Source organism: Protopterus annectens, chromosome 13.part0 (assembly GCF_019279795.1).
Source record: "Protopterus annectens isolate FY-2018-M chromosome 13.part0, PAN1.0, whole genome shotgun sequence".
NCBI classification, from domain to species: Eukaryota; Metazoa; Chordata; order Ceratodontiformes; family Protopteridae; genus Protopterus; species Protopterus annectens.
The window spans coordinates 1032357080-1032371801 of NC_056747.1; positions in this window are offsets into that span (position 1 = coordinate 1032357080).

Genomic DNA, 14722 nt, shown 5'->3' on the forward strand with positions numbered 1-14722 from the left:
GTACTCCTTCCATCTGTTCAACACATTCTCCTTGCTAGAGAGTACGTTTCCCTCTTTATCCTTTATCACCCTTACCTGCTGCACATCTTTCCTAGCTCGGTTCCTCTGTCTAGCCAATCGGTACAGGTCCTTTTCTCCCTCCTTAGTTTCCACCCTTTCATACAACTCTTCATATGTCTTATCCTTAGCCTTCATCACCTCTCTCTTTGCCATGCACCTCATCTCCTTATACTCTTGTCTACTTTCTTCATCTCTCTGACAATCCCACTTCTTCTTCCCCATCCTCTTTATCTGTATACTCTCCTGTACTTCCTCATTCCACCACCAGGTTTCCTTGTCCTCCTTCCTCTTTCCAGATGTCATACCAAGCACCTTTCTAGCAGTCACCGTTAGTAGCTCTGCTGTAGTTACCCAGCTATTCGGTAACACTTCACTGCCACCCAGTGCCTGTCTTAACTCTTCCCTGAACTCCACCTCACAATCACCCTTTTTCAATTTCCACCATTTGATCCTTGGTGTTTCCCTCTCACTCCTCCTCCTCTTCTTGATCACCAATGTCATTCTACAGAGCACCATTCTATGCTGCCTAACTAAACTTTCCTCAGTCACCACATTACACTCTCCAAGCTCCTTCAAACTGGCCCTCCTGCATAGGATATAATCCACCTGTGTGCATCTCCCTCCACTCTTGTATGTCACCATATGCTCCTCCCTCGTGTTCAACTATGTATTCACCACAGCCATGTCCATCCTTTTTTCAAAATTCACTACCATCTGACCTTCTACATTCCTTTCCTTAAGACCATACCTACCCATCACTTCCTCATCCCCTCTGTTCCCTTCACCAACTTGCCCATTGAATTACAGTAAAGAGAGTGTTAGTTCTATAAAAAAACATTAGTTACTTACTAGAGCTGTTTGAGGGAAGGTTTGTAGGAGTTAAGCTAATGGACAGGAAAGGGTAAGTTAGATAGAAAGTGATAGGTAAGGTAAGGAAATAAGTGATTAAAGCTGAGCTGAGTGAAGCCAAAGTAAGGGATAGTAATCAACTAAGGGGCAGATTACATAGGGAGGGACACTTTATGGGAGATGTATACAGGGGCAGGAACAGAGTGTTTTTAAGTATTCCTATTTGTTACTCGGGGTGGCATAAACCTGATTTTACAGTGAGCAATATATCATACAAAAACTGATGTCTGCTGTTGAAATTATACCAAAACATTTCGTACATCTGTAACATAACAGGTAGACTCCCCACTAACTGTAACACTTTGTTCATACAGATGTGGTCTTCAGTTTGCTGCAGTGGTGCTTTATTGGTGTTATTCTGCTTTAAATATATTTACAGAAACACACACACACACACACATATATATATATCTATATATATATATATATATAGATATATAGATATATATATATATCTATATATATATATATATATATATATATATATATATATATATATATATATATATGGGTCTATTTCAAAACATCAAAAACTCATATTATCAAATCTGACTTCATCAAACCCACTTTATTGAATCTTCATTTTATCGAAGTCTCGAAACAATGGAAACGAACCCGGGGAAAGAAACCACTCGACCACCAGGAAAAAACAACAAACAACAAAACAAAAAAACCCTCCAAGTAGGGGGCTCTGCCCCCCCACACCCCCTAACTAAATATACCAATGCCAAAAATCACACTACAGTGGAGGAAGGGTAAGGTTCACCATGGTGGGCAAGTGGTTCCTTTCCAAGGGGTTGTTTTCATTTTTCAATTAAGTCGGATTCGATAATGTGAGTCTTCAGTGTAGTGAAGGGTATCCATATATACACACACACACACACACACACACACACACACACATATATATATATATATATATATATATATATATATATATATATATATATAGTTCCACTTCATATGATTGAAAGCTCATAACATCTAAATTCAAAACAGTGAGACCAAATGATCGAAAATCCAAAACATCTAAAACTCATAACATCGAATCTCAAAACACTGAAAACTACAAAGCAACTATAAATAACATCCCGTACACTGTTTATTATGTTTATGCAGGGGGCAAGCCCCCCTGCACCCCACACCTCCCCGTAAATTAAATATACCAACTCCGAGGTTGCAATACAGTGGGGTCCAGAAATTAACTTTTTCTCCCAGCGTAGTGCGACCTCAGTGTTGGTATATTTAATTTACAGAGGGTGGGAGGGGCAGACCCCCCACATGGGGGTGCAGGGGGCTTGCCCCCTTGTGTAAATGTAGTAAAACCTCTGTGGGATGTTATTTATAGTTGCTTTGTAGTTTTTAATGTTTTGAGATTCGATGATATGAGTTTTAGATGTTTTGGGTTTTAGATGTTGTGGTTTAGATGTTATGAATTTAGATGTTATGGGTTTTCGATGTTTTCAAGTGGAACCATATATATATATATATATATATATATATAGTATTTATCTATGTATTTGTATACGTTATTGACAAATAAGTTCAAATATCCACAAGCTGATGCTACCCAGAGACCAGACATTAAGAAACTTTTCCAGCCTTACATAAACATTAATTTGCTTACATAGAGTGCCATATAAACTACTCCTGGTTATTAACAGAAATATCAATATGGCATATATTCATAATTTTGCATGAAAAACATCACACTGTCTCAGTTACTAACTGTTCCCATTCAGTTAAGCAACCAGTCCTGACAATTGTGCCAACTAGTGCTGTGAAATCACAACAAAATAACCCCAGCAACGAGAATTAATGGTCCGTGTATATAAAAAAACTGCAATGACAACAAAAAAATAATAAAAATGTACAGAACAAACACAGCCAGGTTAAAGCAAACATAATAAAATGATTTATTTAGGTAAGCACTTTTGCAGGTAAACCTCCTGCCTCATCAGACCATTTAAAATGAATAAAATACAAATCTGTGCTTTAAGCAAGCAATAATGCCTGACAGGATGTGTATTAATGTGTAATTAATGCTCGCCCAGGGGGGTTATGAGGACCAACGCCACAGCTGGATGGCTTCTATACCCCTGGAAGGGCATTAATTACACATTAACACATACACTGGACGGCATTATTGTGTTTAGAGAATGGGCTCTCTGTAAAATTGTTGTGTTTTACTTACTTATTTATTTTTTTAAGTATTATATTATTTTTTACATATATTTTTAATGTAAAATAGTTCCTCCGCCTAATGTTTAAAACTTGCTGTAGTTTGTTAGTGGTGTTTTACATCAAACATATATAAAAAATAATAAGCAAGTGAAACACAGCAATTTTACAAAGAGCGTGTTCGCTCTCCCATGCAGACATACAGTCTCTTCTGCTTTCACACACACACACACACACACACACACACACACACACACACACACACACACACACACACACACACACATATATACACAAACACAGTCTCCTGCTTTCATACACATTCACTCACACATCACTCTCGCTTTCTCTCTCACTCTCTCTCTCTCTCTCTCTCACACACACACACACACACACACACACACACACACACACACACACACACACACACACACACACGCACACACAGTCTCTCTGCTTTCATACACACATGCACACACACATGCAGAGAAAGACAAACATAAACACACTCTTCTGTTTCTCTCGATCGATCGCTCTCTCTCTTACTCACATGCACACATACACTCTCGCACACACTGTATTTTATTTATTTTTTTATTTTTTTTTATTTTACACTCACTAAACAACAAAAGCGCTGCTTAGCAAGTGTAAAATAATGGCTTGCTTATTCTCACTTTCACTGCATGCATACACACACACAGACATAAACACACACATATCTTTTTTGTTGTTGTCTTCTTTTTTTATATTTTACACTCTCTAAACAGCAAAAACACTGCTTAGCGAGCATAAAATAATGGAGCCATTCCATTTTCTCAGTCTGAGCTCTACTGGGGCTTGATATGCTGCTGTAAAGCATCATACATGTTTTTCATCTAACATTACTTGTACATTAATACCCTGCTGGAGAACACTCATTCTCCAATCAGGGTACTGATGTAGTTTCCCATTGTCTAATAAAGATTTAAGAAATTTAAAAAACAGCCTCCAGTAAAAACAAAGTAACAATTATCTAGTTGATGACATTGCTGGTTACTTTGTAACACAATACTAGCCCACTTGCATTATCTTAAAGGTATACATTTAAATAGTGTATATATAAGCTGCTAGACTGCAAAAGTAACGAACATATGTTAGTAAAATCTTTTGTACATCTACTTTACATACATCATTCAAAAAAATATAATATAATACTTATAAATAAAACAATGAATATGATCTGACACTACATCTGCATGCACTAAAACTGCTTACATCAACTAACCCCGAGACAAAAACAAAATCTATGGGATATCATACTATCTATTTCGAAAATGTGTAACACAATCTAGAGCCTCAGCAAAATATATCTAAAAAGCTAATTGTGCACACACAAGAACAGTCTGCCCCAGGTGACACCGAGACAAAAACAAAACCTATATGGTGTCATGTTAGTGATACTCGCACAAATGTTATGGTTACTTAGATATTTTTATATATTTTTACATTTCTACATTTACACTTTGGTGCATAAATAATAAAATCAAACAGAAAGGTAATATTCAAACCAAAATGATAGGCTGCCCTATTTCTGTATTTGCTAACCTTCTCACTGATTGTTTTCTGTTTGGCAACTGCTGCTCCTCCCGGAAGGAGTAACCCCACTGCTCCTCCCGGTAGGTGTAACCCGCTGCTCCTCCCAGAAGGTGGCAAAAATACTGATACCACCAACTTCAGGCCTATTGCCATCCTTTCCCATCTTTATAAAATACTAGAGAAAATAATACAAGCACAACTCATGGCACATCTAACACTAAACAATCTCCTCTCCCCTACCCAATACGGTTTCCACCCTGGCCACAGCACCATGACTGCCCTTCTTTCCTTTCTTGAAACCATAAACCTCGAACGTGACTCAGGCAAGTTTGCATCCACACTATTCCTAGGTCTGTCAAAGGCCTTTGATACCATCTCACACGCCCTACTTATATCCCAACTCTCCACCATACACCTCTTTCCCACCACCATTGCCTTTTTTTCCAGCTACTTGTCCAACCGCCAATAAGTTATCCAGTGGAAAAGTTCAACCTTCCCCTTCCTTCCCACACCCACAGATGTCTCACAAGGTTCTGTTCTTGGCCCTCTTCTCTTCAACCTATTCATTAACAACTTTCGCCAATCCATCCCAGACTCCTCTATCATCCAATATGCAGATGACTCAACAATCATCTGCTCAGTCTTCTCCCCCTCTAAGTTCCTAGCAAAAACCCAACTAGTTTTCTCCAAAACAGAAATCTGAATGCAGTCTAACCATCTGGCATTAAATGCAAATAAAACCAAACTAATGTTTTTTCCCTACCAAAAACTCCATCACTGACAAATCCACATTCACCATACAGAGCCAAAACAACACCCTCCTTGAAATTGTTCCCAACACCAAGCTTCTTGACACCATTATTGATGAAGAACTAAAATTTGACACCCACATCCACTCTGCAATCAAGAAAACCCACCAAAAGTTAGGTCTCCTCTACAGGCACAACCGTTTCCTAAGCCCCTCTATCCGTCACACTCTTGCATCCACCTTCCTACTCCCCTCCCTTATGTATAGTGCCCCTCTTTTCATCAATCTCCATCTTGGCCTTCGGTCCAAACTTGAATCCTGCTACCACAAGATCTCCAAATTTTCAACCAGTTCAAAAAACTCATCCAACTACTGCCATTCCCTCCTCATCCTCAACTGGCTTGAACTACCCAACTACCTCAGTTACCTACAACTCACCATTGCCCATAAGCTCATCTTTAAACCTGCCAGCTGGCCAGCTCTTGCTACTTCCTTAAAACCTTACATTCCTAACCGCTCACTCAGATCCAAAAACCAAAATCTCCTTCAGGTTCACAAACCTGCATGACCTCCTGGCCATCTACTGCTGTTCTTCTCCTTAGCTAAACAGTGGAAGTCTCTCCCCACACACCTACCCAACCTACCTAACCATACAAATTTCAAATCTCAGCTACTCTGTCATCTTTTTTCCAAATGGGAATTCCCTTCCCCCACCTCTCAATCCACCTTGCACTGACTCATCCAACTACCTCTAATATTACTTCATCCCACCCAAAACAATCCCTCCCCTACCAAAAATAATTTTCTCTCCAATATCTACTGTACTTTACTCTCCAGTCTCAAATATACTATTACCCTCTCCATGCATAATATTTTCCTAACCTGCTAATCGCTAGTAGCTATACATTTTGAAATGTTAAACCTAAAATTGAGTTTATAACAATATTCACTTTATGTAAATGTTGAAATTTCTGTATTGAATTATGTCTTTCATTTTTGTAACATTGTGACAAGCCTAACCTGCTAATCGCTAGTAGCTATACATTTTGAAATGTTAAACCTAAAATTGAGTTTATAACAATATTCACTTTATGTAAATGTTGAAATTTCTGTATTGAATTATGTCTTTCATTTTTGTAACATTGTGACAAGCCATTTGCAAATATCATGGAGCTTATCTGTAAATGTTTAATTAGCTCTATGAACCATGTCCTTCTGTAACATGTGAAATGTAACTTGCAATTATTGTTGAGCTTTTCTCCCCAGGCCTCCACTGAAAACGGGCTCTTCTTGGCCCAGTGAACTTCCCTGGTCATCAAACTTAAATAAATAAATATCAGTCAACAGCAAAAGAAAGACACAAATAAGAGCTATATGAATATTGCTAATCTATATAATAACAGAAACTGAAGGATGACCCCCATACAAGTTGTAGTAGAGAGTGCTATTTGTAGAATGGTAAACATTTACTTGCTCAGTGGTTAAGATTTGAAGCTTCAAGTCACCTCCAAGCCCCACCTACCCAAACATATTGCAGGTAACCTGTACACAAGATCAGACCTTAAAAGCAATCAAGAAGCAACATGGACATAGGTAGTCAGGCATTAAATTTTCAGCTTTGTTACATCATTCAGCAGGAACATAGACACTACATATACCATTTGAACAGCAGTCTGTTTGGTGAGCCATATAATAAGTAATAGGACATGAACAACACCACCCCACAACTATTCAAGCAGAAATATATACAGCCTTGTTAGTATGCTGGCACACATTTTCTTTTTTTTTTCAATAATAAATCTTTATTATTTTAACAATTTTTCATACAATAAAGAAAAACAGCAAGAAAATACAAATAATACCTAAATTAAGCTACTAACACCCATACTGCAAACTATGTACACTATTTACATAAATGCTTCCATCCGTTAAACAAAATCAACGACAAAAAAAAGAAAGTAACATCTAATAACGAGAGTCAAAAGATCTAATATCATTAGAATGGATTGTTATTACCAACTTTCAAATTAAGTATGCATGTCCTGGGGTTGAGTTAAATTTGGTACATTAAGCTAATATAATGTTGAAAATTTGTTCCCACACTTTCGGATTATTAATATTCCTTTTATTATCCTTGATTAAAAGTTTATGTGCTAAAATATGTTTCATGGCTAAACCTTTAAAGTTTTCCCATGAAGTCTGAGATGGAGTCAACCAATTTGTAGCTATATAAAGTTTCATTAATAAGAAAATATTTATAAGTATAATAATTTGGGTTCTATCTAAATTATTAGGAGGGATATGTAGAATCATGAATTCCCAAGAAAGTGTAGAATATTGATAACCCATCTTTTGTAGTTGAATTTTTAAGGAATTCCAAAGTTTGTATATACATTTACAGCTCCAGAACATGTGCAAGAGGTCCGCTGTTTGATCTTTACAGTATGGACATTTGTGCGAGTTTTTCGAGTTAAATTTATGCAAGATAAGGCGTGTATAGTAGGCATTATTAAATATCATCAATTGTGTAAATATTAATTTTTGGAGAGAAACTGATTTTATTGTTAAGTTAATTGCTTTTAATATTTTTTCTTCTATCAAAGGTATTTTATCTTTCCAATATTTTGACAAGAGTATTTGATTTTGGTGTTTCAACTCTTTTATCAGTTCACTTGTAGAAGTTATACATTTGGTATCTTGTCTAAGAGTTAACCATAAGTTTGAACAATTAGTTAACATTTCCTCATCCATTCTGAAGTCTTTAAAGTAATTTTTAGAAAGATCCTTTAATTGTCTCAATATTATTAAGTAAGATTTGGAAAGATTCATCCCCTGCAACATAACATGAATTGAATGATTAAGATATGGATACATCTCAAGTAAATTTAAATTAATTATAAGTGGATATTTTTTAAGATCTATTAATTGATTATTGATTTTCAAATTAGGGTTCTTATGAAAAGGTTGAAAAATCATCATGTGTTGCAAGAGATTTAATGACTGGAAAAGATTTTGTATTAAACTTATATATACTCTAATATGGTCCATTAAAGGAAATAATTTAAGGGTATCTTTACTTAAAAAAGGTAAAGCTTTCGGGTTAATATTCAAACTTACAACGTGTTTATGATTCATAACTACCCATTTAGGTGACCATTTATTACTAGATATCTCATAGTAAGCTATTCCTAAAATTCTATTAGAATTTATTATTAAGTAGTAAATTTCAAAATTAGGTAGATCTAGGCCTCCTTTATTTTTCGGAGTCATCAGTTTATCATATGATATTCTAGTTTTCTTAGGTTCCCATATAAATTTAGTCGATTCCGTGTGAATTTGTTTGAAAAATTTCCTAGGGATCAAGACTTGAGTGGCTCTAAAGATGTACAAAATTCTGGGTAGCACATTCATTTTAATAATTGAAACTTTTGCCATTGTTGGTAATTTCAGATTATTCCATCTTCTTAAGTTGGACAATATATGATCCCAAAGAAACTTAACATTATTCACATAGAACTCTCTGTTATCTGTAGAAAAGGTAATACCCAAGTACTTTATCTTGCTCTCCGATTTAACTTGTCCTACCAGTGGTAAAAGAGAAAAAGTTTTCGGTGTTTTTAAAGGAAATACGTTAGTTTTTTTAAGGTGTATCTTGTAGTTGGATACCTCAGCAAAGTCTTCCACTGCTTTTAGTATTTTTTTAGTATCTGAAACTGGAGTCGTACAGTAGATGTTAAGGTCATCAGCAAAGGCAGTCATGGATATTTTAGTGCCATAAATTATTGGGGCAATATGGTATATATTTTGCTTAATATGTAAAAATAGTGGTTCTAAATATAGATTAAATAATATAGGAGATAAAGGACAGCCCTGATGAGTTCCGTTCTTAATTTGTATTCTTTTAGAAAGATTTTTATTGATATATAAAGTTGTATATGGGTTATTATATAATATTTGTAATGTTAAAATAAATTCTTGAGGTATACTAAAGTATGGTAAAACATCGAACAAAAATTTCAAATTAACTCTATCAAATGCTTTTTGTGCATCAATGATGAGAGCATAAACATTAATATTATTTTGACGGCATAACAAATTAATGTATGTAGTGATAAAGTATTGTCAGTGGTTTGTCTAGCATTCATAAATCCGGCCTGTTCATTAGATATTATTGAATCTGTTACCTTCTTCAATCTATTAGCTAAGATAGATGTCAAAATTTTCATGTCAATATTTAAAAGAGAGATAGGTCTATAATTATCCTGGTTATGAAAGTCAGTATTTTCTTTGGGTATAAGAATTGTTCTGGATGCATTAAAGTGAGGATCATTAATTCTATTGTTAATTATATAATTAAATATATGTGGAAGTATTTTGCCAAAGGAATCACAAAAAGTTTTATAAAACTCTGCGGTCAAACCATCCGGACCTGGTGCTTTATGAGATTTCAACTTTCTAATTGTATCTATTATTTCCCTAGAGGAAATTGGCTTAATTAAATCTATTTGGGAGTTATCATCAATTTTTGGAAAAATAATTTTTTGTAAAAAATCATTGTTAGTCCTATTCGTGAGAGATTCCTGTCTATCACTATAAATTTGAGAATAAATCAACTCAAAAATACTCATAATATCTTCAGATTTTGTATATCTATTATTTTTGAATTGTATTTCAGTGATCTGAAAAGGTACTTTCGATTGATTAATGATTCTGGCTAATGCCCTTGAAGGCGTTTGAATATGATTAGCATATTTTGCCAACAATTTATGTTCATGGAATGACAACCTACTACTTTGTATCAAAAAGAGCTCCTTTTGACATTTTAATAGTTCTTTTTTTGTTTGCTGGTTAAATTTCCTAATTAAGTCCTGTTCTAATGACTTGATTTTAGTTTCCAGTCTTTGTAGATCTCTAGTATGATTTTTTTTATAATAGGTAGCTTTTTGCAGAAAGATCCCTCTTACTTGTGCTTTGGTTGTCGCCCATTCAATATCGGGTAAGTGTTGTTGTTTGGTTAAATTAACTAATAGAAGATCAAGAACAGCCTGTGTTTCCTGAATTATATCTTCTTTATTTAATAAATTTGGATTTAAGGTCCAGTTGTACCCTCTATGTGATAAACTATTTTTGGGTCTTTATTAAAGTTTAAAGTAATCTTAGAATGATCTGATAAGTAATGAGCTTGTACAGAAACACTGGGATCTAGAGTAATTAGACTTTCTGAAATCAAGAAAAAATCTATTCTAAACCACATTTTGTAACAAGTTGAATAGAATGTAAAGTTATTTGTATTAGACTGATTGCTTACGTATTTAAAAGGGTCATACAATTTAAAGTCAACTTTAAGTTCACTCAAAGCTATTACTGCTTGAGAATTAAATGACCTATGTGTACTTGATTTATCCAATTTAGGATCTTGATATGTATTCCAGTCCCCTCCTATAATTATGTAGTAATTGTTATATTGATTTAAAATAGAATACAGTGATACTATAAAAAAAGTGTTGATTGTTACATGGTGCATATATATTAAAAAGTAAAATAGGTTTATCGTAAAGATTAGATGACAGAATCATGTAACACCATCTTCCCTCTTTATCTATTTTAGAGTCTAAAATTTTTTTCTTGGTATTGTTTTTTTATAACTATCGCAACCCCCGCACTATTAGTTTTACCTTCCGAAGCTATACCCTCTCTGATCCATTTTTTTCCCTTAATAACTGCCCACTGGTCATTAGTCAAATGAGTTTCTTGAAGTAAAATAAAACATGCCCTAGCCTGCAAAAATAAATGAAGAAACAATTTTATCTTTTTCAAGTTCTGGAGCCCTTTCGTATTCCATGAATCTATTTCCCACATAGTACGACCTTTAATTTGTTCAAATGTAATTTACATTGGACAAAACATACTAGATTCAAATATGTTTTCAAAAGGTATAGTTTCTGGAAGCACTGTTGAAATCCCGTCCCACACCAGTGCCTACCCACTAAACCCCTGGACCAGGACATACATAGGTTTTCCACATTGTTAAACATTATAAGGATTAATAACATTGCTAAATAAATGTTCTTTAGATTAAAATATATTACAACTATATCATGTAAAAAAACTATGTCTACTACCACTAAATCTGCAAAGCCTAACATATACATTCCCTATTAAACACTGCTGCACATCTACATCTCTTGTTTTATCAATTTCAGAAATTATGTCAAGGAAAAAAGTGTTAACAACATATATTATTCTTGTCATTCCTCTCCAAACAATTCAAATATTTAACGAATGATAATAATATGTTGTGTCCCACTAAGAACATTCTGGAAGTATCAAACCTGATACTTTTCTGTAATATATAAGACATATATTTTAAGAATAAATAAAAAACAGTTTTTAAAACCTCATGAAATCAAAAATGAGACACTAATCCATATTATACTTTACAGTAATTAGCTTATAGACAATCTATACTATATAGTAACCCTTAAGAGAAAAACAAAGAGAAAATAAATAAATAACCACGTCAGTGTCGTACTAGATCATACATTGTTTACCTATTCCAGATTTAACCTAAGACCACTAATATCTATACATAAATTAAGGTTAAAACTTCCCTTTATCACCTATCATAGTTATATAAGTAAATGACAACTAAATAATATATCAACCATACTTGTCAGTAATCCTAGTATAGTAATTAATAATATATAAACCATTTCTACAGCAAAGTTCGATTAAACTAGCCCATATGCCCACACCATCATTCTATCTTGTATGTATTAATAACCTAGTTAATATTGACCTGATAACTTGTCAAAACTCTAACAATAATGGTTATCCAATAAGGCAACACCTCGCAGATGGTTCTGTGAACATTAAGGCGTATACCAGCAACTGATAGGTCTTCATACATCTAATCAACATATACTACAAAAAGGCCTATTATTAAATTGTTCTACTGGCCTTTAATGATATAAAACCCGCTATATCTAGAACACCCTTATTCAACTTATATTATTCAGTAAATGTTATTAAAACCTCTGACCTCAGTTGTCCAACAGTTGAAAACATCTTTCATTCAGGTATCATTATTTAGTCAAAGCCCAGCACTGTTAGAGCATCTCACCTTTTAATTATTTGCTGCCTTGTTATACAGCAACAGTGTTGGACTATGATACATTAAATTATTTTAAAACTTCAGCATGCAGTGAAATATTCTAGTAGTAAAAATGCCTCAATTTATATAATCTCCCTTTATCAATATGTTCTATATTCCCAAAGGAAGCTATATAACTTACTTAATGGTACATTCGCAAAATCCCAACACTGTTTACTATTCCTTTTGCAATCCTGTCTAACCAGAATGTATATATAAAAAAAAAAGGCAGCTTTGTATTTTGTTAGCAAGCCTGACCATTCACTATCTGCATATGAACCTCATATTATCACTAAAGTTAGACCTGTATAATTATAAATTCCTTTGAGCAACTATTACTATTCTTCCAATGTATTACATCAGGAAAACTAGAAATAAGAACTACTAAATAATTAGAGTAATTTGTAAAAATATATATGTATTTGGGGGAGGTTTCCTAGTATAACTGCTGCTGTCAACAACACTGTTAAATAACCACACCATTTCCTAATAGAATTGCATACCTGAATAATTAAATGTGTTATATAAAACAATTAGATGTTTTCTATGTGTTTAAAGTACAACCACTTGTAATATGATAGTCAATTTACAATTTTGTTCTTCAACACGTTTTTTCCAGTTTCCCAAGCCTGGGAAACTGCCTTCCAGTTCGCGATGAGGGACCCTTTAAATGAGCAGACTTCCGGTTGCGCCACTTCAAAACCGACCCCAGGAGAACAATAGAAGGATTTCCTGTATCTTCGTGATGAGAGAGAGTTCGTGGGAGCCATAAAATCTCAGAAATGGTTCGCGAATGATCCAGGAATGAAAGACAAGTTTTATCAGATTAGAAAGAGGCCTGCAGGACTAAAACTTAAAACAAAGGATTCAGAAGCCTCGGGTTGAAGCAAAAAACAGATCCGACCTCTGTTACTGTAGCAGTCTCAACGGAAGGCCATGTTAACTCTCTGAAGCAGGCAAGGACTTAAATATCTTCAAAAAGGTAGATTTTGCTTCTTTTTTTTGTAGAAACTGAATATTTAGATCCCGCGACTGTGAACATTAGTGTATTAGGATACTTCATTTGAAATTTAATCTGTTTTTCAATAAGAAATTTACAATAAGCAGATAAAGCTTGCCTAGCTTGTCTTATTTGGAGAGGTAAATCATGAGCCACAGAAACTTTATTGTTGTTCCACATAATGTAACCTCCGTTCTTTTTAACAGTCATTATTATTTTATTAACATCTTGGTAATTAAGAATTTTGACATACACTGGTCTTGATATATTTGATGCCTGCATTTCTCTCAAAGCTTTATGAGCTCTCTCTATTATTATTTGTTTAGCTGTATCAGAGTCATTAAGCAATATTGTAAAAAATTGTGTAATGGATGGAATTAAATCATTGTATTGAATATTCTCAGGTATCCCTCTGATAATTATATTATTTCTCCTGGATCTCGCCTCCAAATCCAGGATTTTTGCTTGCATAGAATGTATGTCCAGGTCATGAGTATCAGACTTTTTAGCCAGCAGTGTTATTTTATCTTCATTTTCAGATATTCTAGCTTCAGTTTTGTCCATTCTTTCTAGAATTTGACTACATGAAATGCCAAAAGACTGTACCTGCTTAGAGAGTTCTTCCAAAGCTACTTCAATGGGTATCAAAGCAGATTTAATATCCTTCATATCCGCTAACTGGTCTGGTTTATTTTTATTCCCTGCTTTGGGAAGTTCCTGTTGTTTAATGATTTTCTGCCTTTTTGAAGTTAAATCTTTTTCTGGTGATTGCAGTTCTGACAATTTAGTTTTTGTTGTTGCTGTCTCCATACTTTTATCTTGTTTTGACATTATAAATCAGTATTGCTCTTTACTGTAGCTTGATAGTAAATAGGCCAAGTTTGTTGTTCAGACAGATCCTTTGTCTGACACTCTCTTCAGAGTCAGTCAATCGGGTCTAATCCTGTTGAATTCTTTGATTTTCCCAGATTCAAACACCTCTCATCAGATACCTGAATGGAGTAGATTTATTTTTCAAAAGATTATTGTTAAATAGCTCATAGTATAGCTTCAGGGTTAGATTTTCCTCAGGATATATGAAGAGCTGTAGATTTGC